The sequence below is a fragment of the Engystomops pustulosus genome, chromosome 3 (assembly GCF_040894005.1).
Source record: "Engystomops pustulosus chromosome 3, aEngPut4.maternal, whole genome shotgun sequence".
Classification (NCBI taxonomy): domain Eukaryota; kingdom Metazoa; phylum Chordata; class Amphibia; order Anura; family Leptodactylidae; genus Engystomops; species Engystomops pustulosus.
Genome location: NC_092413.1, coordinates 176,109,479 through 176,131,833, shown reverse-complemented (window position 1 = coordinate 176,131,833; position 22,355 = coordinate 176,109,479).

Here is a 22,355-nt window from a genome sequence, read left to right as displayed (position 1 = left end):
TTCGGGGGCGCGGTGATCGTAAAAAAGATGGCAAGCACCAACCTCGGTTATTAGCGGTGGGGGTTTGCTGCAATATGCAACAACCCCCACCTCTGTATGAAGAGGACTCAGCCCGTGAGCCCTCTTCATACATCCCTTATACCTCTGCGCCGTAGAACTACGGCGCAGAGCGTTAAGGGGTTAATAGAGATCTAAACCGCATAGATTAAATGCCTGTTAACACTGCATAAACGTCGGAGAATAAAAAAATAAAAAAATACAAAAGTAAAAGTGGCCTAATATAGATACATAGTATCCGTTTTATTATTTAAGCCCAGTGGTGCCCTCGTGTTCAGATTTAGGATCCAGAACATTTCACGATTACCTAATTTTTGTAATTTTTGTCACAAATGTTCTCCTCAAAAATAACTTTTTTTCATTTAACAAGAAATATTTTTTGCAGACTCAAGGATGCCCCATGGACTCATGTTTTTCCCCGTCATTAGCAAACATCTATGTTTCGTGGTGGGAACAGGAGTTTATCTACTCTAGTAATAATGAATTTCAACAATACATCTATTATTACGGTAGATACATAGATGATGGGTTGTTGGTATGGAGAGGTCCAACTGCGTCTATAAATGATTTCATGAATTACCTCAATAGCAATGATTATAATCTTGAATTTACACATAATGTTGGAACCAATAACATCACATGCTACTGGCATTATAGATTCTGTATTATACCTGTCAGCACCTGTCCAGCAATCGGGCAACCACAACCAGGCTTGACGCTAGCTGTCAGACTAGGTAGGTGGTGGCGAACTCACCCTGCGATGTCCCTGCGGGCTAAGGCCCTGCTAAAACCAGATAAACCGCCCTGGTAAGGGCGAACCCACTATCAGGAACCTAAGTGACGGTCCCTGAGGGACCCTACAAGATGAAAGGGAAAACCTACTTTGTCTGGCAGCTACTGGATGGTGGAGCGGACAGGTAACCGGTAGAGATGAGCGAGCACTAAAATGCTCGGGTACTCGTTATTCGAGACGAACTTTTCCCGATGCTCGAGTGCTTGTCTCGAATAACGAGCCCCATTGAAGTCAATGGGAGACTCGAGCATTTTTCAAGGGGACCAAGGATCTGCACAGGGAAGCTTGGCCAAGCACCTGGGAACCTCAGAAAAGGATGGAAACACCACGGAAATGGACAGGAAACAGCAGGGGCAGCATGCATGGATGCCTCTGAGGCTGCTTAATCGCACCATTATGCCAAAACTATGGGCAACAGCATGGCAATGACAGAGTAACCGAATGAGGCTAGATAGCATCTAAAACATCCAATAATTGACCCTGACACTATAGGGGACTATGCAGAGGCAGCGGCAGCAGCGGCAGGCTAGAGAGTGTCTTGGCAACATACCCCAAATGGACTCAGGCTTAAAACCAATGGGTGGCAGAGAGGAACCAAAGGAGGTGAGCAAGAAGCGCTCAAATAATATCGGTAAATGATGAAAGTTTGCCAGTATATTTTGTGGATTACACAGCAGGGTGGCGACAAAGTTCACATGGAAGCCATGAAAACAACCCAAAATTCTGCCTGACACAGCTCGTTTGATAAGGGGACCATGTATGGAGGCAGTGAACTAGTAGTAGATTAAAGGTGCTGCAGTTAAAACTATGTTAGTTGTATCTTGGCATGGAGCTGGCGCGCCGCTGCCAGGCGAGCTTTCGCCAATCCAAGCCCCTGTCTCTAGGCTACTCCCCAAACAGCACTTCTAAGAACCTTTTGTATAAGATCAAGTGTAATAGCGTTCTTATAAGTTTAGGATATGGCGGGTGAGGGGAATGGAAACAGATGCGCAAGAAGCGCTGAAATAATATTGGTAAATGATAAAAGTTTGCCAGTATATTTTGTGGATTACACAGCAGGGTGGCGACAAAGTTAACAAGTTTGTTGTGGAAGCCATGAAAACAACCCAAAATTCTGCCTGACAAAGCTCGTTTGATAAGGCGACCATGTATGGAGGCAGTGAACTAGTAGTAGATTAAAGGTGCTGCAGTTAAAACTATGTTAGTTGGATCTTGGCATGGAGCTGGCGCTCCGCTGCCAGGCGAGCTTTCGCCAATCCAAGCCCGTGTCTCTAGGCTACTCCCCAAACAGCACTTCTAAGAACCTTTTGTATAAGATCAAGTGTAGTAGCGTTCTTATAAGTTTAGGATATGGCGGGTGAGGGGAATGTAAACAGAAGCGCAAGAAGCGCTGAAATAATATTGGTAAATGATAAAAGTTTGCCAGTATATTTTGTGGATAACACAGCTGGGTGGCGACAAAGTTAACAACTTTGATGTGGAATCCATGAAAACAACCCAAATTTCTGCCTGACACACCTCGTTTGATAAAGGGACGATGTATGGAGGCAGCTATATGGACGACTTTTGGAGGTAGCAATGGAGACAACGTGTGGAGGCTGCTATGGAGACAATTTAATTTGGATAGTGCCTGTATGTGGCAGTCCAAAAAAGTTTTCAAACCAGAGGAGCAGGTAGGTGGCCCTCCAGAAAAATGGAATAGATTGAGTGCCTGTATGTGGCAGTCCAAAAAAGTTTTCAAACCAGAGGAGCAGGTAGGTGGCCCTCCAGAAATATGGAATAGATTGAGTGCCTGTATGTGGCAGTCCAAAAAAGTTTTCAAACCAGAGGAGCAGGTAGGTGGCCCTCCAGAAAAATGGAATAGATTGAGTGCCTGTATGTGGCAGTCCCAAAAAGTTTTCAAACCAGAGGAGCAGGTAGGTGGCCCTCCAGAAAAATGGAATAGATTGAGTGCCTGTATGTGGCAGTCCCAAAAAGTTTTCAAACCAGAGGAGCAGGTAGGTGGCCCTCCAGAAAAATGGAATAGATTGAGTGCCTGTATGTGGCAGTCCAAAAAAGTTTTCAAACCAGAGGAGCAGGTAGGTGGCCCTCCAGAAATATGGAATAGATTGAGTGCCTGTATGTGGCAGTCCAAAAAAGTTTTCAAACCAGAGGAGCAGGTAGGTGGCCCTCCAGAAAAATGGAATATATTGAGTGCCTGTATGTGGCAGTCCCAAAAAGTTTTCAAACCAGAGGAGCAGGTAGGTGGCCCTCCAGAAAAATGGAATAGATTGAGTGCCTGTATGTGGAAGTCCAAAAAAGTTTTCAAACCAGAGGAGCAGGTAGGTGGCCCTCCAGAAAAATGGAATAGATTGAGTGCCTGTATGTGGCAGTCCAAAAAAGTTTTCAAACCAGAGGAGCAGGTAGGTGGCCCTCCAGAAAAATGGAATAGATTGGATCAGCTGCACTGAAAACCCGCTCGGACAAGACGCTAACGGCAGGGCAGGCAAGAACCTCCAAGGCGTACAGCGCCAGTTCGTGCCACATCTCCAGCTTTGAAACCCAGTAGTTGTAGGGAGCTGTGTGATCATTTAGGACGATGGTATGGTCAGCTACGTACTCCCTCACCATCTTTCTGTAAAGATCAGCCCTACTCTGCCGAGACTGGGGACAGGTGACAGTGTCTTGCTGGGGTGACATAAAGCTGGCAAAAGCCTTGTAAAGCGTACCCTTGCCAGTGCTGGACAAGCTGCCTGCTCGCCTACTCTCCCTCGCTACTTGTCCCGCAGAACTACGCACTCTGCCGCTAGCGCTGTCAGAAGGGAAATACTGTTTCAGCTTGTGCACCAGGGCCTGCTGGTATTCATGCATTCTCACACTCCTTTCCTCTCCAGGGATGAGAGTGGAAAGATTTTGCTTGTACCGTGGGTCCAGGAGAGTGAACACCCAGTAATCGGTGCTGGAATAAATTCTTTGAACGCGAGGGTCACGGGATAGGCAGCCTAGCATGAAATCTGCCATATGCGCCAGAGTACCAACGCGTAAGAATTCACTCCCCTCACTGGCCTGACTGTCCATTTCCTCCTCCTCCAACTCCTCCAACTCCTCTTCTTCTGCCCATACACGCTGAACAGTGAAGGACTCAACAATGGTCCCCTCTTGTGTCTCGCCAACATTCTCCTCCTCTTCCTCCTCATCCTCCTCCACCTCCACCTCCTCCGATATGCGCTGAGAAACAGACCTAAGGGTGCTTTGGCTATAAACAAGGGAATCTTCTTCCCCCATCTCTTGTGACGAGCGCAAAGCTTCCGACTTCATGCTGATCAGAGATTTTTTCAACAGGCCAAGCAGCGGGATGGTGAGGCTGATGATGGCGGCATCGCCACTGACCATCTGTGTTGACTCCTCAAAGTTACTCAGCACCTGACAGATATCAGACATCCACGTCCACTCCTCATTGTAGACTTGAGGAAGCTGACTGACCTGACTACCAGTTCTGGTGGAAGTTGACATCTGGCAGTCTACAATCACTCTGCGCTGCTGGTAAACTCTGGATAACATGGTCAGTGTTGAATTCCACCTCATGGGCACGTCGCACAACAGTCGGTGAGCGGGCAGTTGGAGGCGGCGCTGCGCTGCCCTGAGAGTGGCAGCATCTGTGCTGGACTTCCTGAAATGCGCACAGATGCGGCGCACCTTCGTGAGCAAATCAGACAGATTGGGGTATGTCTTGAGGAAACGCTGAACTATCAGATTTAACACATGGGCCAGGCATGGCACATGTGTCAGTCTGCCGAGTTGCAGAGCCGCCACCAGGTTACGGCCGTTGTCACACACAACCATGCCTGGCTTCAGGTTCAGCGGTGCCAGCCACAGATCAGTCTGCGCTGTGATGCCCTGTAATAGTTCTTGGGCGGTGTGCCTTTTATCGCCTAGGCTCAGCAGTTTCAGCACCGCCTGCTGTCGCTTAGCGACGGCACTGCTGCTGTGCCTAGAGCTACCGACTGATGGCGCCATGCCCACGGATGGTAGTTCGGAGGAGGAGGTGGAGGAGGGGTGGGAGGAGGAGGAGGCATAGTAGGCCTGAAACACCTGGACCGAGGTAGGCCCCGCAATCCTTGGCGTCGGCAGTATATGACCAGCCGCAGGGTCAGACTCGGTCCCAGCCTCCACCAAGTTAACCCAATGTGCCGTCAGCGATATATAGTGGGCCTGCCCGGCAGCACTCGTCCACGTGTCTGTGGTCAGGTGGACCTTGTCAGAAACGGCGTTGGTCAGGGCACGGATGATGTTGTCTGACACGTGCTGGTGCAGGGCTGGGACGGCACATCGGGAAAAGTAGTGGCGGCTGGGGACCGAATACCGAGGGGCGGCCGCCGCTATGAGGTTGCGAAAGGCCTCGGTCTCTACTAGCCTATAGGGCAGCATCTCCAGGCTGAGCAATCTGGAGATGTGGACATTAAGGGCTTGGGCGTGCGGGTGGGTTGCACTATATTTGCGTTTCCGCTCCAGCGTCTGGGGTATGGAGAGCTGAACGCTGGTGGATGCTGTGGAGGATCGTGGAGGCGACGATGGGGTTTTTGTGGCAGGGTCCTGGGCAGGGGGCTGACTATCAGCTGACACAGGGGAAGGAGCAGTGGTGTGCACGGCCGGAGGTGAACGGGCTTGTTGCCACTGAGTGGGGTGTTTAGCATTCATATGCCTGCGCATACTGGTGGTAGTTAAGCTATTAGTGGTGGAACCCCTGCTGATCCTGGTTTGGCAAATGTTGCACACCACAGTCCGTCGGTCATCCGGTGTTTCCTTAAAGAACCTCCAGACTTCTGAAAATCTAGCCCTCGCCGCAGGAGCCCTCGCCACGGGAGCTTCACTAGTTGACACATTTGGCGCTGATGCACCAGGCCTGGCCCTGCCTCTCCGTCTGGCCCCACCACTGCCTCTTCCAACCTGTTCTGGTCGAGGACTCTCCTCCGTCTCAGAAGCACTGTGTTCACCCGGCCTATCAACCCAGCTTGGGTCTGTCACCTCATCATCCTCCGATCCCTCAGTCTGCTCCCCCCTCGGACTTCCTGCCCTGACAACAACTTCCCCACTGTCTGACAACCGTGTCTCCTCATCGTCGGACACCTCTTTACACACTTCTTCCACTACGTCAAGAAGGTCATCATCACCCACAGACTGCGACTGGTGGAAAACCTGGGCATCGGAAAATTGCTCAGCAGCAACCGGACAAGTGGTTTGTGACTGTGGGAAGGGTCCAGAAAACAGTTCCTTAGAGTATGCCGGTTCAAATGCCAAATTTTCCTGGGAGGGGGCAGACTGGGGGGAGGAGGCTGAGGTGCAGGAGCTGGAGGAGTGCCGATTTCGGTGACATGGGTGGACTGCGTGGAAGACTGACTGGTGGACAAATTGCTCGAAGCATTGTCGGCAATCCACGACATCACCTGTTCGCACTGTTCTGGCCTCAACAGTGCTCTACCACGAGTCCCAGTAACTTCAGACATGAACCTAGGGAGTGTAGCTCTGCGGCGTTCCCCTGCTCCCTCATCAGCAGGTGGTGTCTCACCCCGCCAAGGACCACGGCCTCTGATTCCTGCAGTAGTTGGACGCCCACGTCCCCGCCCTCTACCCCTAGCCCTCGGGTTAAACATTTTGAAAATGAAAGTTATAACTTTAATTTTTTTTTTACTTTTTTTTGTGTTTTTTTGTGTTTTTTAGTTTTTTTTTGTGTTTTTTAGTTTTTAAAACCAAACAATGCTATCCTATTGCTATGGCTATTTTCTAGCCAAGTATGAAAGCACACTGCTATGCCAGATGAGATGACGCTGAGTTATTAAAAAAATAAACGTAAAATAAAAAAGGAAATGGCAGACTGTGCCTAATTGAAATCCAACCCCTAATAAATTTTCCCACTTCGGTCTTTGCGATGGATATGTGCGTCACTAAGCGCAAAACACAGCGGTCGCAAGTCTCACTACAAATTGCTCACAATTTGCTAGTAGATGCACTGCAGCAAGGACAGCCACCAGCAGATCAACCAGAAATCAAATATATATAAAGCTACTGTAGGCGTAAGTAAGCCGTTTGGATTCTCCTATGGCTATTTTCTAGCCAAGTATGAAAGCACACTGATGAGATGACGATGAGTTATGAAAAAATAAACGTAAAATAAAAAGAAACTGCCAGACTGTGCCTAATTGAAATCCAACCCCTAATAAATTTTCCCACTTCGGTCTTTGCGATGGATATGTGCGTCACTAAGCGCAAAACACAGCGGTCGCAAGTCTCACTACAAATTGCTCACAATTTGCTAGTAGATGCACTGCAGCAAGGACAGCCACCAGCAGATCAACCAGAAATCAAATATATATAAAGCTACTGTAGGCGTAAGTAAGTCGTTTGGATTCTCCTATGGCTATTTTCTAGCCAAGTATGAAAGCACACTGATGAGATGACGCTGAGTTATGAAAAAATAAACGTAAAATAAAAAGAAACTGCCAGACTGTGCCTAATTGAAATCCAACCCCTAATAAATTTTCCCACTTCGGTCTTTGCGATGGATATGTGCGTCACTAAGCGCAAAACACAGCAGTCGCAACTCTCACTACAAATTGCTCACAATTTGCTAGTAGATGCACTGCAGCAAGGACAGCCACCAGCAGATCAACCAGAAATCAAATATATATAACGCTACTGTAGGCGTAAGTAAGCCGTTTGGATTCTCCTATGGCTATTTTCTAGCCAAGTATGAAAGCACACTGCTATGCCAGATGAGATGACACTGAGTTATTAAAAAAATAAACGTAAAATAAAAAGTAAATGGCAGACTGTGCCTAATTGAAATCAAACCCCTAATAAATTTTCCCACTTTGGTGTTTGAGGTGGATATGTGTGTCACTAAGAGCTAAACACAACGGTAGCAAGTCCCCCTGCAAATTCCTCACAATATGGTACTAGCTGCACTACTAGTGCCAGCAAGCCCAGCCACAAGCAAACAAAAAAAAAAAAGCATAACGTTATTGTAGCCCTAAGAAGGGCTGTTGGGTTCTTGTTGAATCACTCCTGCCTAACACTATTCTAATAGAACACCCTAACGCTTTCCCTGACCAGCAGCAGCTCTCTCCCTAGCGGCATCCAGACACAGAATGATCCGAGCAGCGCGGGCAGCGGCTAGTCTATCCCAGGGTCACCTGATCTGGCCAGCCAACCACTGCTATCGACGTGTAAGGGTACCACGTCATGCTGGGTGGAGTGCAGAGTCTCCTGGCTTGTGATTGGCTCTGTTTCTGGCCGCCAAAAAGCAAAACGGCGGGAGCTGCCATTTTCTCGAGCGGGCGAAGTATTCGTCCGAGCAACGAGCAGTTTCGAGTACGCTAATGCTCGAACGAGCATCAAGCTCGGACGAGTATGTTCGCTCATCTCTAATAATAACTTTTTTTTTTCAGAAAAATTATAATTATCCTGTTTGAGGAAGGATACAGTTTATGGTGAGATCTGTTTCTATAGGTTAGTACATTCAGGTTTTTACATTTATTTTCAATATTATTATGATAACTGCATTCAAATAGCTGATGAATCTATAGAACCGTTTATCCTTACTTCTGCGCATTTTATTTCTAATTCTAGAAATATAATAAATTATCACAACATTTTAGTGACACTCAGCAGTCTGCAATGTCAGTCATATTACAGCCATTGTTTGTCAACACTTACAGAAATATAATACACATATGCAACAGTCCAAATAAATACGATTCACACCGTAAATTCCTTCATTCTGAGGAAGGTCCACAGAACATTGCAGGCAAGGTGGCTTACGATCCATGTCCAAGCAGGCTCTCTTGCTATATGCATCTATTTATATTCAAGAGTTTGATGTACCAATTCGATGTAATGTATACATAACCCCTTCCTGCCGAGGCCCCATGTTCAAAAATACATAACTTTTTTTATTTTTCCATCTAAAGAGCTCTGTGATAGCTTGTTTTCTGTCCAACAAATTGCAATTCATTGTGATGGTATTTAATATTCTGTGAAGTATTGTTTTATGTACAGGAATAACAAATGTATATAGGTTTTATAATACTATCATACATTTACAAAAATTAAAACCTCCAGTACAAAAAAATAAAATTCTTTATTTTGTCGTGTTCTGGCTCTAATAATTTTTTCACACTTCCGTGTATGGAGCTGTGTATAGTGTCATTTTTTTTGCGACTTTCGATGAAGTTTCCAATGCTACCATTTAGAGGGATATGCAGATGTTTTAAGCACTTTTAATTGAATTTTTAATATTTTTCAAAATGGCAAAAAAGTGGTTTGCTTTGGGATCTATTTTCTATTTTCGCCGCTAAACTTTGGGAATAACCATTATTATATTTTGATAGACCGGACATTTTGGGAAGCATTGATACTTAACATGTTTATGATTTTTACTGTTTTTTTATATTTATATCAGTTCAAGGGAAAGAGGGGATGAGTTGAATTTTTAGTTTTTTAAATAGAATTTTTTAAAACTTTTTTGGTTTTTTTTTGCTACTTTTCAGACCTCCCCCCCCCCCCAGGGTACTTTAAACCTAGGTTATCTGATTGATCCTACCATATGCTGCCATACTACAGTATCACATTGCTGTAAATGGTGTAGCCTGGGGTCTTTGTGTGACCTGATGTATAACTCACCTGCTGTCCTATGCCTGTTCTTAACATGCAACTTTTGTTATATCATAGAACGGCTGTTTTTCATCAAAATGATAGTTTTAGAGATATGCAAATCAACTCAAGGTGCTCTGCCTAATTGAAATCAAACCCCTAATAAATTTTCCCACTTTGGTGTTTGAGGTGGATATGTGTGTCACTAAGAGCTAAACACAACGGTAGCAAGTCCCCCTGCAAATTCCTCACAATATGGTACTAGCTGCACTACTAGTGCCAGCAAGCCCAGCCACAAGCAAACAAAAAAAAAAAAGTATAACGTTATTGTAGCCCTAAGAAGGGCTGTTGGGTTCTTGTTGAATCACTCCTGCCTAACACTATTCTAATAGAACACCCTAACGCTTTCCCTGACCAGCAGCAGCTCTCTCCCTAGCGGCATCCAGACACAGAATGATCCGAGCAGCGCGGGCAGCGGCTAGTCTATCCCAGGGTCACCTGATCTGGCCAGCCAACCACTGCTATCGACGTGTAAGGGTACCACGTCATGCTGGGTGGAGTGCAGAGTCTCCTGGCTTGTGATTGGCTCTGTTTCTGGCCGCCAAAAAGCAAAACGGCGGGAGCTGCCATTTTCTCGAGCGGGCGAAGTATTCGTCCGAGCAACGAGCAGTTTCGAGTACGCTAATGCTCGAACGAGCATCAAGCTCGGACGAGTATGTTCGCTCATCTCTAATAATAACTTTTTTTTTCAGAAAAATTATAATTATCCTGTTTGAGGAAGGATACAGTTTATGGTGAGATCTGTTTCTATAGGTTAGTACATTCAGGTTTTTACATTTATTTTCAATATTATTATGATAACTGCATTCAAATAGCTGATGAATCTATAGAACCGTTTATCCTTACTTCTGCGCATTTTATTTCTAATTCTAGAAATATAATAAATTATCACAACATTTTAGTGACACTCAGCAGTCTGCAATGTCAGTCATATTACAGCCATTGTTTGTCAACACTTACAGAAATATAATACACATATGCAACAGTCCAAATAAATACGATTCACACCGTAAATTCCTTCATTCTGAGGAAGGTCCACAGAACATTGCAGGCAAGGTGGCTTACGATCCATGTCCAAGCAGGCTCTCTTGCTATATGCATCTATTTATATTCAAGAGTTTGATGTACCAATTCGATGTAATGTATACATAACCCCTTCCTGCCGAGGCCCCATGTTCAAAAATACATAACTTTTTTTATTTTTCCATCTAAAGAGCTCTGTGATAGCTTGTTTTCTGTCCAACAAATTGCAATTCATTGTGATGGTATTTAATATTCTGTGAAGTATTGTTTTATGTACAGGAATAACAAATGTATATAGGTTTTATAATACTATCATACATTTACAAAAATTAAAACCTCCAGTACAAAAAAAAAATTCCTTATTTTGTCGTGTTCTGGCTCTAATAATTTTTTCACACTTCAGTGTATGGAGCTGTGTACAGTGTCATTTTTTTTGCGACTTTCGATGAAGTTTCCAATGCTACCATTTAGAGGGATATGCAGATGTTTTTAGCACTTTTAATAGAATTTTTAATATTTTTCAAAATGGCAAAAAAGTGGTTTGCTTTGGGATCTATTTTCTATTTTCGCCGCTAAACTTTGGGAATAACCATTATTATATTTTGATAGACCGGACATTTTGGGAAGCATTGATACCTAACATGTTTATGATTTTTACTGTTTTTTTTATATTTATATCAGTTCAAGGGAAAGAGGGGATGAGTTGAATTTTTAGTTTTTTAAATAGAATTTTTTAAAACTTTTTTTGTTTTTTTTTTTGCTACTTTTCAGACCTCCCCCCCCCAGGGTACTTTAAACCTAGGTTATCTGATTGATCCTACCATATGCTGCCATACTACAGTATCACATTGCTGTAAATGGTGTGAAACAAGATAGCCTGGGGTCTTTGTGTGACCTGATGTATAACTCACCTGCTGTCCTATGCCTGTTCTTAACATGCAACTTTTGTTATATCATAGAACGGCTGTTTTTTTATCAAAATTATAGTTTTAGAGATATGCAAATCAACTCAAGGTGCTCTGCAAAGTGCCTCGAGGCACCTCTGCGAACTAAATCATGAACGCCTTGTTGCCTTCTGGCAACACCTACAAACCGATATGAAACCCGCTGATGTAACCATCTGTCACTCAAAATCTTGCTCATGCACAATAACACCTTTCAACAGATGGGAACTATGGCTGGGCAAGGAGACCGAGTAGGAAGAAAATCCAGACTCAATTCATTAATAATTATATATTAATAATAATTCCTTTATTTGTATAGCACACACAGATTACGCAGCACTGCACAGAGATTGCCAAATCAGTCCTTGTCCCCCCACAATCTAATCAACCTACCAGTATGTAGGAGGATCTGGAAACCCAAGCAAAAATGGAGAGAACATATAGGGGCAGATTTATCAAGCTCTCTGAAAGTCAGAATATTTCTAGTTGCCCATGGCAACTAATCACAGCTCCCCTTTAAAATATTCATGAGCACTTGTAAAATTAAAGCTGAGCTGTGATTGGTAGCCATGGGCAACTAGAAATATTCTGACTTTCAGACAGCTTGATAAATCTGCCCCATAAACTCTTGCAGATGTTGACTCTGGGTTCTTTTCTGTTGGCAGTGCAGGGAGGGGTGTTATTATACATGCACAAGATTTTGAGAGAGCTGGTAATGTCAGCAGCTCTCATAGCGGTCTGAATGCAGTGCCAGGAAACACCAGCGCAGTTGATTTTTAATGAAAATTGTCCATTCTAGGATATAATAAAGGATGCATTTTGGAAACTGGCACGGGAAGGGTAGGTGAGTGTTGCACATCTACCATCAGGTGACCTAATGGTAGATGTCCTTCAAGTCTATTTTCAATTGTATTTAAGCCCCATATGTGTGTGATAAGAAAAACTAGACAGTCCATATATAAAAGCAAGTGAACCCATTAAATAATACAGAACCCTTCTTCATGAAGCTTATGTCTCTCACAATCCACTGGTAAGTTTTCAGTTATGAAATGCAACACAATGGTTTCTTACATGCAATCTAATAGACAGTGGGAAGCTGCTTTTACTGCACAGATTGCACGTCTGATCTTGTGTTTAACACATAATGCATTGTTAACCTTTCCAGTAGTAGAGAAAAACTGAAAATGTGATTAATTTCCTTCTACTCAACCTTATTGTGGAAAGGACTCTCACCGGCGTGCCCTGGACGATTACACAAATTGTGGCAGGATAGCTGCTCTATGCACAATAGCATACAAACATTGTTTTTGACCATTAAGCTGTCAATCATGAGTCACATCAATTTTGAAAGCAGTTTTAAGTGCAAAACAAGTAGAATGTAAATTGACTGATTGCCCCCAGGGGCCTTTGATGGGAGTGGACCAGCCTTTAGAGTTATGCCAGAACGCTTCTAGCAGCAAATGATGAGGGCATGCTGAGCAGAATTACAGTTCCCTTGTTATACTGCACTAAAAGCCAACAAAAGGAGATTTTATTAAGTCACATTGACGGTTCACTTTAATGTCGGAGAATGTTTACAAAGACCCAATTTTGTTTTAACTTTGCAGATTTAATCTGAAGTTGAATCAAAGGCAAAGCATAATGGATTTAAAACACTTGTGACTCCGCATCACGTTGTGTAAATATACACTGCACAAAATTTTCTTTGAAAATAATAGAGGCAAATGAACCAAGATGTAAAGAGTTGTCTGAGGACAAGGATAAACTGCACTTAGGAGGGTTTACTGCTCACATTGATATGTTTTTAAGAGGGGGGAAAGAGGCTCTCTCCTTAAAAAGTAATTGTCTTAGGAAAAGAGTAGTGTTACAGCAGTGGACAGCCAAAATGTCCCGCCAGGGGCATCTGTAGAGCATTCAACCATACACACCAGCATGCTGTAAGAGGAGATATGTGACATGTTCCCCAGCCCCCCCCCCCCCCCCCAAGTCCAAGTCTGGTGCTATGGTCACACTCTTACCCATCTTGAATGTAGTGGGTGCTTTGTAAAGGTTGGTTTTTCAGCATTTCTTGTTAGATGTAAATAAATAAATCTACGTACTGTAAATCTGAGTACTTCACAATCTCTCCAGAGACCCTAGGGCTAGTACACACAGTCAGGTGTATAGTCACAGTCACAGAACCTAAACACTGTGTTGGGGTCAGGAGTCCAAGCATCGTAGTTTTATATATGATACAAAGACTCCCTGTTTCATGTATAACTATGATGCTCAGGCACCTGACTCCAGCACAGTGTTCTGGGAAATGTGGCTAGCACAGCACATGTTTGTGTGCTTTAAGGATCTCTCAATAGAAATTCAGGAGGGAATAGATTAATATTATTATTAGGTAATAATAATCTTCCCTCCTGCCGGTGCCCTACAGTCCAGATGTATCGAGAGGCTTTGACTTCTTATTGGATCCAGAAAGTGTTCCGGAATGCATCTCCAGTATGGGTTTTTAGCTAAAGTCCGGGAGAGACTATAATAAATACTGCGGGCGGGTCATACATTCTTTTTACAACTAAATGTATGTAATCAGGAATGAACACCACAATCTCTTATTGCAAAATTAAAGCATGAAAGGGGTTTTCCAATTAAGACAAGTTAGGCCCTATCCACGGTATAGCGCCTAACTTGCTAATCAGTGAGGGTCTCAGTGATGAGACCACCGCAGATCGTGAAAATGAGGGTTCCATCAGACTAATGCAGTAGACGGCTGCACATGACTGTTCTGCTCCATTAATCTCTATGGAGCTGACGGAAATTGCCGTAAATAGAGATTGATGGAGTAGGACGGTCATGCGCGGTCATCTGTCCCATTACTCTCATGGAGTGACAAAGGGTCAGTCAGACCCCTTGTTTTTGCAATCTGTAGGGGTCTCAGGACTAAGAGCCCCACTGATCAGGAATCCTGTGTCTTCGTGGGAAAACCCCTTTAAGGTGTATACACATAAATGAATGAGAGTGACTCCCTTTAGGGTACATTGGGATAGGGACAGTGGACACTTTTAGGTTCCCGGTAGTAACATTCACAGAAGGTGCTTGAATTGCATTTAGGAACACAATTCATGCCCAGTGGGTAGGAGTTTCTCCCGATTGAATCCACATTTACAATAATACGCTTGTGATTGGGAACAAGGATCATGTGTTTTGCATGTAAACAAAATCATAAACCTCATACATGTACCCGATCATAGAGACTAAAAGAAGTGAACTCCCCACTGTACTTAGAGTACATTTTATTAAACACATCTACATGTGATGATAACTTCAAAACTATATGCAAAGGCATCATGTAAAGACAGGCTGAAGCTGGAGGTTATATGCAGAGGTGTTAGCTTGACAGCACCAATAGGGGGCATAAGCAATTTGAGTGCTTAGGACAGCATCAACACTAAATACAGCCCTGATTATATACTATATGGAGGGTTGACGTATATTCTTGTAATATATGTAGGGGACAGTTGTAAGAAGTAAGTTTTATTTAACAGTACAGTGTGGAACCTTGTTTTCTAGGAGACATTATACTGTAGCTAAAATTTTTTCCAAATACAATGTGGCAATGGGTTACAATATATGGGGCCCTGATACAAAGTTTTTACCAGGGTAAAATAAATACCAGTAAAAATACCAGCCAGGCAGGTAGAGTACCTTGTGTTAGAATATAGAAAGGATCCATCTATATGCCATTGTGTGACAAACCAATATTAGCATAATAACATGTTATAGAGTAATAACATAGTCATATGAAACAATAGGCATGAGGACATTTAAAAAGTGAATAAAAAAACAGTTGAAAAAAAATAAGGACACAAAATTCTAGTAGCCTATCTCTGCTATCACAAAGCAACAGAACAGGGTCTGTCGATAATATTCCTTCAGCATAAATATCAATGTTTTAGTCATTTTTGGACTGAAAATAAGCATAGCAGTGAATAAATGATAATACTTAACACTTATATCAGTACATGCACATGAGCAGATTATTACAGAGATAACAAGACACTACTTGAGCACATAGAAGATATCTGGAAAGAATGTTAACATATAGGAGTAATATTGGGTCTACTTAAGGAATATCATTAATGTCATATTAAGAAACAGCTAAAAGTAATGTCCTAGCAGTCCATTAATGGAGATAAAGCGATGTATAACAAACAAGGCATTAAATACATATTACGATATACCTAATCCACCGCCAAGTTATGTTTGTACTGAGGATCATATTCATCCTTTCCTTATTTGGATTTTGCTCTTGTCCCTGGTATATTTACAATACCTATAAATGCGGCTATTGGAAAATCTTGAAGATTGAATGTTTCTTTCACTAGACAATTGGCCACTCGCATTTCAAGTTTTATTTCTTCCAAAGTAACTGATAACTGAAGCTAGCACTATCTATTTCAACCCATTTTACTGCACATTAATAGTGTGTTTGGTAAAGGCTGTCATGAAGATTGATGCTGTGCATATCTATTCAACTTATAGCAAGGAAGGTCCTTACAATCTTAAAGTAGCACCTCTTCTGATGTCCGCAGAATGTGATGGCTACAAATAAAACTGCTCACTCCCATTCAGATGTATATGAATCAGTAACTATAAAGTACTAGTTGGTGCACAAAATGGACAAAATTAAGTGCAAAAAATGTTGATCTAACCACAAATTATAGAAACCCTTTATGATTTGTATGCTGTAGACTATATATGCTGCATTTGTTATGGCCTGAGAGACAACACAAAAACAGTGATGGCATTGCTATTTGTTCCTGCTCCCTCTAGAAACAAAGGATTTAAATAGCACATATCAATGGCACATAAGCGTAATAGAAAATGTAAATGGATAGAGTTAACCACTGCATGTATTAATTATGAAGTGCCCTTATTCCTCCATAAAGTCAATAACTAACTAATTCAAAAAATAATTATAACTCCTGCGCTGGTTCACAAAAGCAACCGAAACCAGACTGACCTGCATAAGCCTGCAAACATTTCCTAAAAATATCCCGACCCAAATAATTCTGCACATACATGAGATCACTAGTCTTGCTAATTACAAAGGATTCCCCTCCTGGATGTTATAATGAAACTAATTTGCTTGGCCAACTTTCGAGGAGTCTTTTCGAAAGTAATGAAATATCACAAGACTCTAACTTCAGGAACTCTTGTTATAGTTTGATTGGTCCAGTTATTTAATGCTGGGTTTCCTTTGATTTCTAAATTCTATACAGACACTCCCCTACTTAAGGACATCCGACTTACAGACATTCCCTAGTTAAAGATGGACCCCTTTGCTCACAGTGACCTCTGGTAAAGCTCTCTAGATGTTTTACTATAGCCCCAGATTGCAATAATCAGCCAGAAGGTTCCTGCAATGAAGCTTTATTGATAATCCTTGGTCCCATTACAGCAAATAATTTTGGAACTGGGGCAAAAAAAATGTTGTCTAGATCTACAATTATAAAATATATAGTTTCAACTTACATACAATTTCAACTTAAGAACAAACCTATGGACCCTATCTTTTATATAACGCGGGGACTGCATGTATTTGATTACAATTTATTGAAATAGGGTCCATATCCCAGTTCTCTGCATTTAAAAAGGTTCAATTTACTTATTTTCGGGAAGCAACACGAGCTTCCTCAATAGGTTCTTTCAACTATTGCTATTTAGTCATCAATATCAGATGCTTTCCAATCTAAGAAGATCATTTTATTGGATTTTTAAGCCTTTATCTTTTTACAAATAGTACAGGCAGTCCCTGACATAAGAATATTTGTCATTTACTGTAATTTAGCCCCAGAATACAATGATCAGCTGTAAGAGTTATCAAAGCAGGCTGGAATGAATATTTATTGTTATTCCTGGTTCTTATGACAACCCAAAACTTCAATTGTCACAGAGACCAAAAAGTTTTTGACTGGGGTTCCAATTATATAATATACAGTACCGACTTAGATACAAATTCAATAATAGGAATATTTTTTTTACCAATCCACTGCCATTTTCATGCTGCTGCTGCAGCCCCTGTTTGCTCAGTGATGACATGTTGACATATGGAGGTCATTGCTGTAACCCATATTGGTTGCAGTGGTTACTTGTTCCCTCATATTGTGCCTGATGAGCAAAGACTTAGAGAGTCCAGATAAATCATATACTTGTGCTCTTAATAATGGGTGAGCGTGTGATCGCTGGTCTACTTTTACAAGGCTCTCATTCCTTGCTACTTAGTAACATTCTTCAAAAGATCCAGGAGACCATCAATATATATCAATTCATTTTATGCAATTAATACAAGACATAAAGGCATCAGTACATCACCAAGCTTCAAAGTGTGTTGCCAAAGTCCATGGGAAAGTTCACACCCTCTCAGCGGTAGCTCCTTACTGAGACAACGAACGTCCGGTGTGTCGTGACGTTTCGGAGGGGAACCCTCCTTACTCAGACATGCGCCGTAGCGACAGGATACACCTTAAATACAATCTGGTATCCAAACTTTACGTATAGAAGTTAAGTACAAAAACACAGTTAACAATTAACATTTAAAGCCTGTCACGCTATGTTTCTACAGCAAATTAACAAATTGTCTAAATCTCATAAAAATACATTCAAGTTACATTGTTCGTTCAATCCTTGTGGGTATAAGGTGTCCAATTGCGTAATCCAGTAAACTTCACATTGCAGTAATTTCTTTTTCCTACTCTCTTCATTCTCATGATTAACCTTTTCTAGTACTAACCATCGTAAGTCACTAACGTTATGTTTCGATTCGTAGAAGTGTTTTGCAACGCCCGTCTCGTGTTTAACCTTTTCGCTACTAATGCTACGTTCCTCCGTCGACCTGCTATGGTATTGTCTTATACTCAATTTATGTTCATTAAGTCTAACTTTAATAGCCCTGCTGGTCTGCCCGACGTATGCCAACCCACACGGGCACTTTAACATATAAACCACAGACTGTGTATTACATGTGAAAAACCCTCTGGTCTGAATCCTAGTACCTTGTCGGGGGTGGTTGAATGCATCCCCTTTGATAATCCCATTACAGTTCTGACACGCTAAACAGGGAAAAGTACCCTTTCTTTTAGTTAGCCTGATTTAGAAAATTATTTTGAGAAACTGGCCAATTTTAACGCATGATCCTAAATACGGGGTGCTGTTTAAAGATCCTCCTAATTAGAGAGAACATGACAAACATTGGCATGGGGCCGGTTAGATGACTATTCCTTTTTTATTAGTTTCATAGCATTGGAAGCTGTTTAGAATGTTTTCAAACATAAAATATAATTGGTCTTTGAATATCCTGTTATTTTTGAGGCATTGCCTTTTGTCTGCACAGCTCACACATCTGCCCAGATATGGTGTTGCCAAGCAATGTTTCAATAATATTCTGCTGCATAGCTAACCTGTATGGCCTATATCTGTCATTCACATTCATTACAGCTCTGGCACTCAACCTCAATGATAAATGTTTGTATTTTAAGTGGATAACAGTTGCACATATTTAGCTTAACACACAGCATGTCTCCAATATTATATCACCAATGTAATGAAAAACAAAACATTGCAAGTAACACTTATTTCCTTTTGTATTCTGTTCATTCTTGACCCATGTGTGAAATTTGTTTCCTAGTAATTTTGAAGAGAGAAAGTGATATTGACATCTTATGAACTTACGATTTAATGTGTAACAAGTGGTAGATTTAAATACCTTGAACAAGTACATAAAATATCTTCTGAGCCTTATAAACTTGATAGAAAATAGCATAATTTTTTCCTCAATATTGATACCAAATATGGATACATCAATGCCCTAGAATTGGATTTATCCACAAACGGTGCAGAGGCTGTATGAAGGGGCTCAAGGTGTAAGCCCTCCCCATACAAAGGTAGGGTTTGCTACATATTGCAGAAAACACTCACCACTAATACCCACGATCGGTGTAAGCACCGTTTGCAAGCCTTAACTCTTCCAATGCAGCTGGTAGCATTTGAAAGACAGCGGTGCGTGGCGTCATCAGCATTGTTCTGATTGTCGCTCCTTGGGATGTAATCAAGGTGCTGCAATCAGCTCCATGACAGCCTCGGGCCTTTTTCAGGCCCAAAGGCTGCATGGTTTCTGAAGATTTATTACAATGAGCCAGTTGCTCATTGTACTGAATACTATGAAAAATGCCATATAATGCAATACAGTAGTATTGCAGTATATGGTTAGAATGATCAAACCATCTAGGGTTAAAGTACCCTAGAGGGCGTAAAAAGCAGTAAAAACAAGGTTAAGAATAAAATATAAAAATATAAAAATATGAATACCCCCCCCCCTTTCCCTAGAACTGAAAATGTAATAAACAGTAAAATCATTAACACAAAAGGTATCGCCATGGCTCAAAATGCCCAATCTATCAAACTATAAAAACGGTTATTGCCAGCGGTGAACCACATAACAGGAAATAGCGCCCAAATGTGCAAAACGCGTCTTAAGCACCATTTTACATCACATAAAAAAGGCAATAAAAAGTGATCAAAATGTCGCACAGATTTCAAAATGGTAGCAATGAAAACTTTGGCTCATTTCACAAAAAAATGACAAAGCAGCTTTTCCAAGGTTCTGAATGTTATAATTGTTTTTTCAGCAAAACTACTCAGTTCGGGGATTAAACAAGGTATGTTTCTGCATCAGTGTAGCTACAACATTCTCAAGGTATGCTTCATAATGCATAAAAGCAAATAGTAGATTTCCTATAAGCATATTCAGTAGATGCCATCATTGTCTGATAAGTTTTAATTTCCCCTCTTGGTTCTTCATCAATAGCAAAAACAGATTTCAAGTGACCCCTATTTCCAACTCTTGCTGCAACAGTCACATAAAAGTTGGTGAAGAGATGCCCAAACTTATTTAAAGGGGTATTCTCATTTGGGCATTCACATTCAGTTTGATTAATATGCCAAATATATATATATTTCTTCAATTAGATGTTATTAAAAAAAAGTTCCTGTGTGAAGATAATTTCCCATAAATGTAGCCATGTTGTCCCTTAGAAACGAGATAGCTTCCTCGGATACGGCCACCTCTGCTGGAGTGAGTGCACAAATAAACAAAATGTTTTTGTATATGAAATGTCCAGGAGTTACTGCAGGTCCCACAGCTGTCCTGTGGTAATGATTGCTGAATCCTGTGGTCAGGTAGGACTCAATACTGCATGTCTGGCCACCGCTGCCAGAGTGTGACGTGGTCGTATCCGAGGAAGCTATCTTGCTTCTAAGGGTCAATATGGCTACATTTATGAGAAATTATCTTCACACAGAAACATTTTTTTTAAATAACATCCAATTGAAGAAATGTTTATACATAGAAGATTAATGAAACTAAATGTGAATGTTCAGGCGAGAATACCCCTTTAACTCTTAGTATTATTATCATAGAGTTCATACATAAGATTTTATACCAACCAAGTCAGAGTTTATACCAACTACAACTAATGTCAGCTCTAAAATGACCTTTGAGCTACTTATATCTGATTGCATTTATACAATTTGAATATAAATTTATATTTATAAATAAAGGCAAGAATAGCAGATCTGAGATAAGCCTTACAATTCATGTTATATAAATGAAAAATAAGCTTCAAGATAACCTTTCACCTTGACCAGGAACGCCAACTCTTTTTATTCTTTTAAGGAAATCTACCATCAAAACCCATCATGATAAACCAGGGACACTTAATTGATCCAGGCACTGTGACTTCTTGTATTTGTTATCCATATCCTCCTTCCTTCTAAAATCAACTTTTAAAATTATGCTAATGAGCCAGGAGGGCTCTGAGGTTATTACCCAAGCCCCATCATGCTACAGTTTCACAGTCTGCTACACTGTCTCACCATCCCTCTTCAACACTTCCAAATCCCTCTACTTTAATTTTCCACATTACTTGCTCTACTCCCTCTGGTGGTCTGTTCTTAGCATTAAAGACATTTTGCACCTTCCTCCTAAGGTCACATGATATTCTTTATTGGATGGTCTATAAAACTACTCCCTGAACTTTAAACTAGTGCAGTAATATAGTATATGCTACATAGTATATGTATATATATTGTGACACAGTCAGGGGTTTGTTGCTGGATGGGAGGTATTATCCTCTCAGCTTGTGTTGCTCAGAGTAATGCAGCAAGCTGAAATCAAGCACCGGACCAAACTTCAAGCACCGGTCCAAACCGGGTTTTCAGGGTGTTCCAGCTAACAAAGCTGAGCTGGAAGTGTGCACAAGAGAGTGGAGTGAGCTCTAGTCTCAGAGGGAGAAGCTTGTTCCAAGAGCAAACACGTGTCCTGTCTAGGAGGACAGGTTGGCTGTTTTGGACTTTAAATGGACTAAGTGCTATGCAGCAGCTTCTGCAAGGTGTGAACTTACACCAACAATTTGGACTATTTGTGAAGACCCTGCTACTGGGTGAGAAGGCCAAGCCTGGTCTGTATGTTTATGTTTTAAACAAGCATGAAGACAATGCTGGATTTTTGTTCCATTTGTTTTGTGGTGTGAATAAACACTGAACTGAACTGAGAACTGTCTCTTTCCCTCTGTCTGCGACCGCTACCTAGCTTACACCTGAGCAATACCCCACAATTGGTGGCTTGGAGCGGGCAAAACGCAGTGAGGGTGGTGCAAAACCGGAGTTTTTTTTTCTGGGCACCATTGCATGTCGTGGATTAAACCTGCAAAGTTTCAGCTAGCATCACCGGACAAGATGGAGGAGCTGATTAAACAACTTGTGCAAGCTAATGTTCAACAGCAGATGGCACACTCTGAGGCTATGCA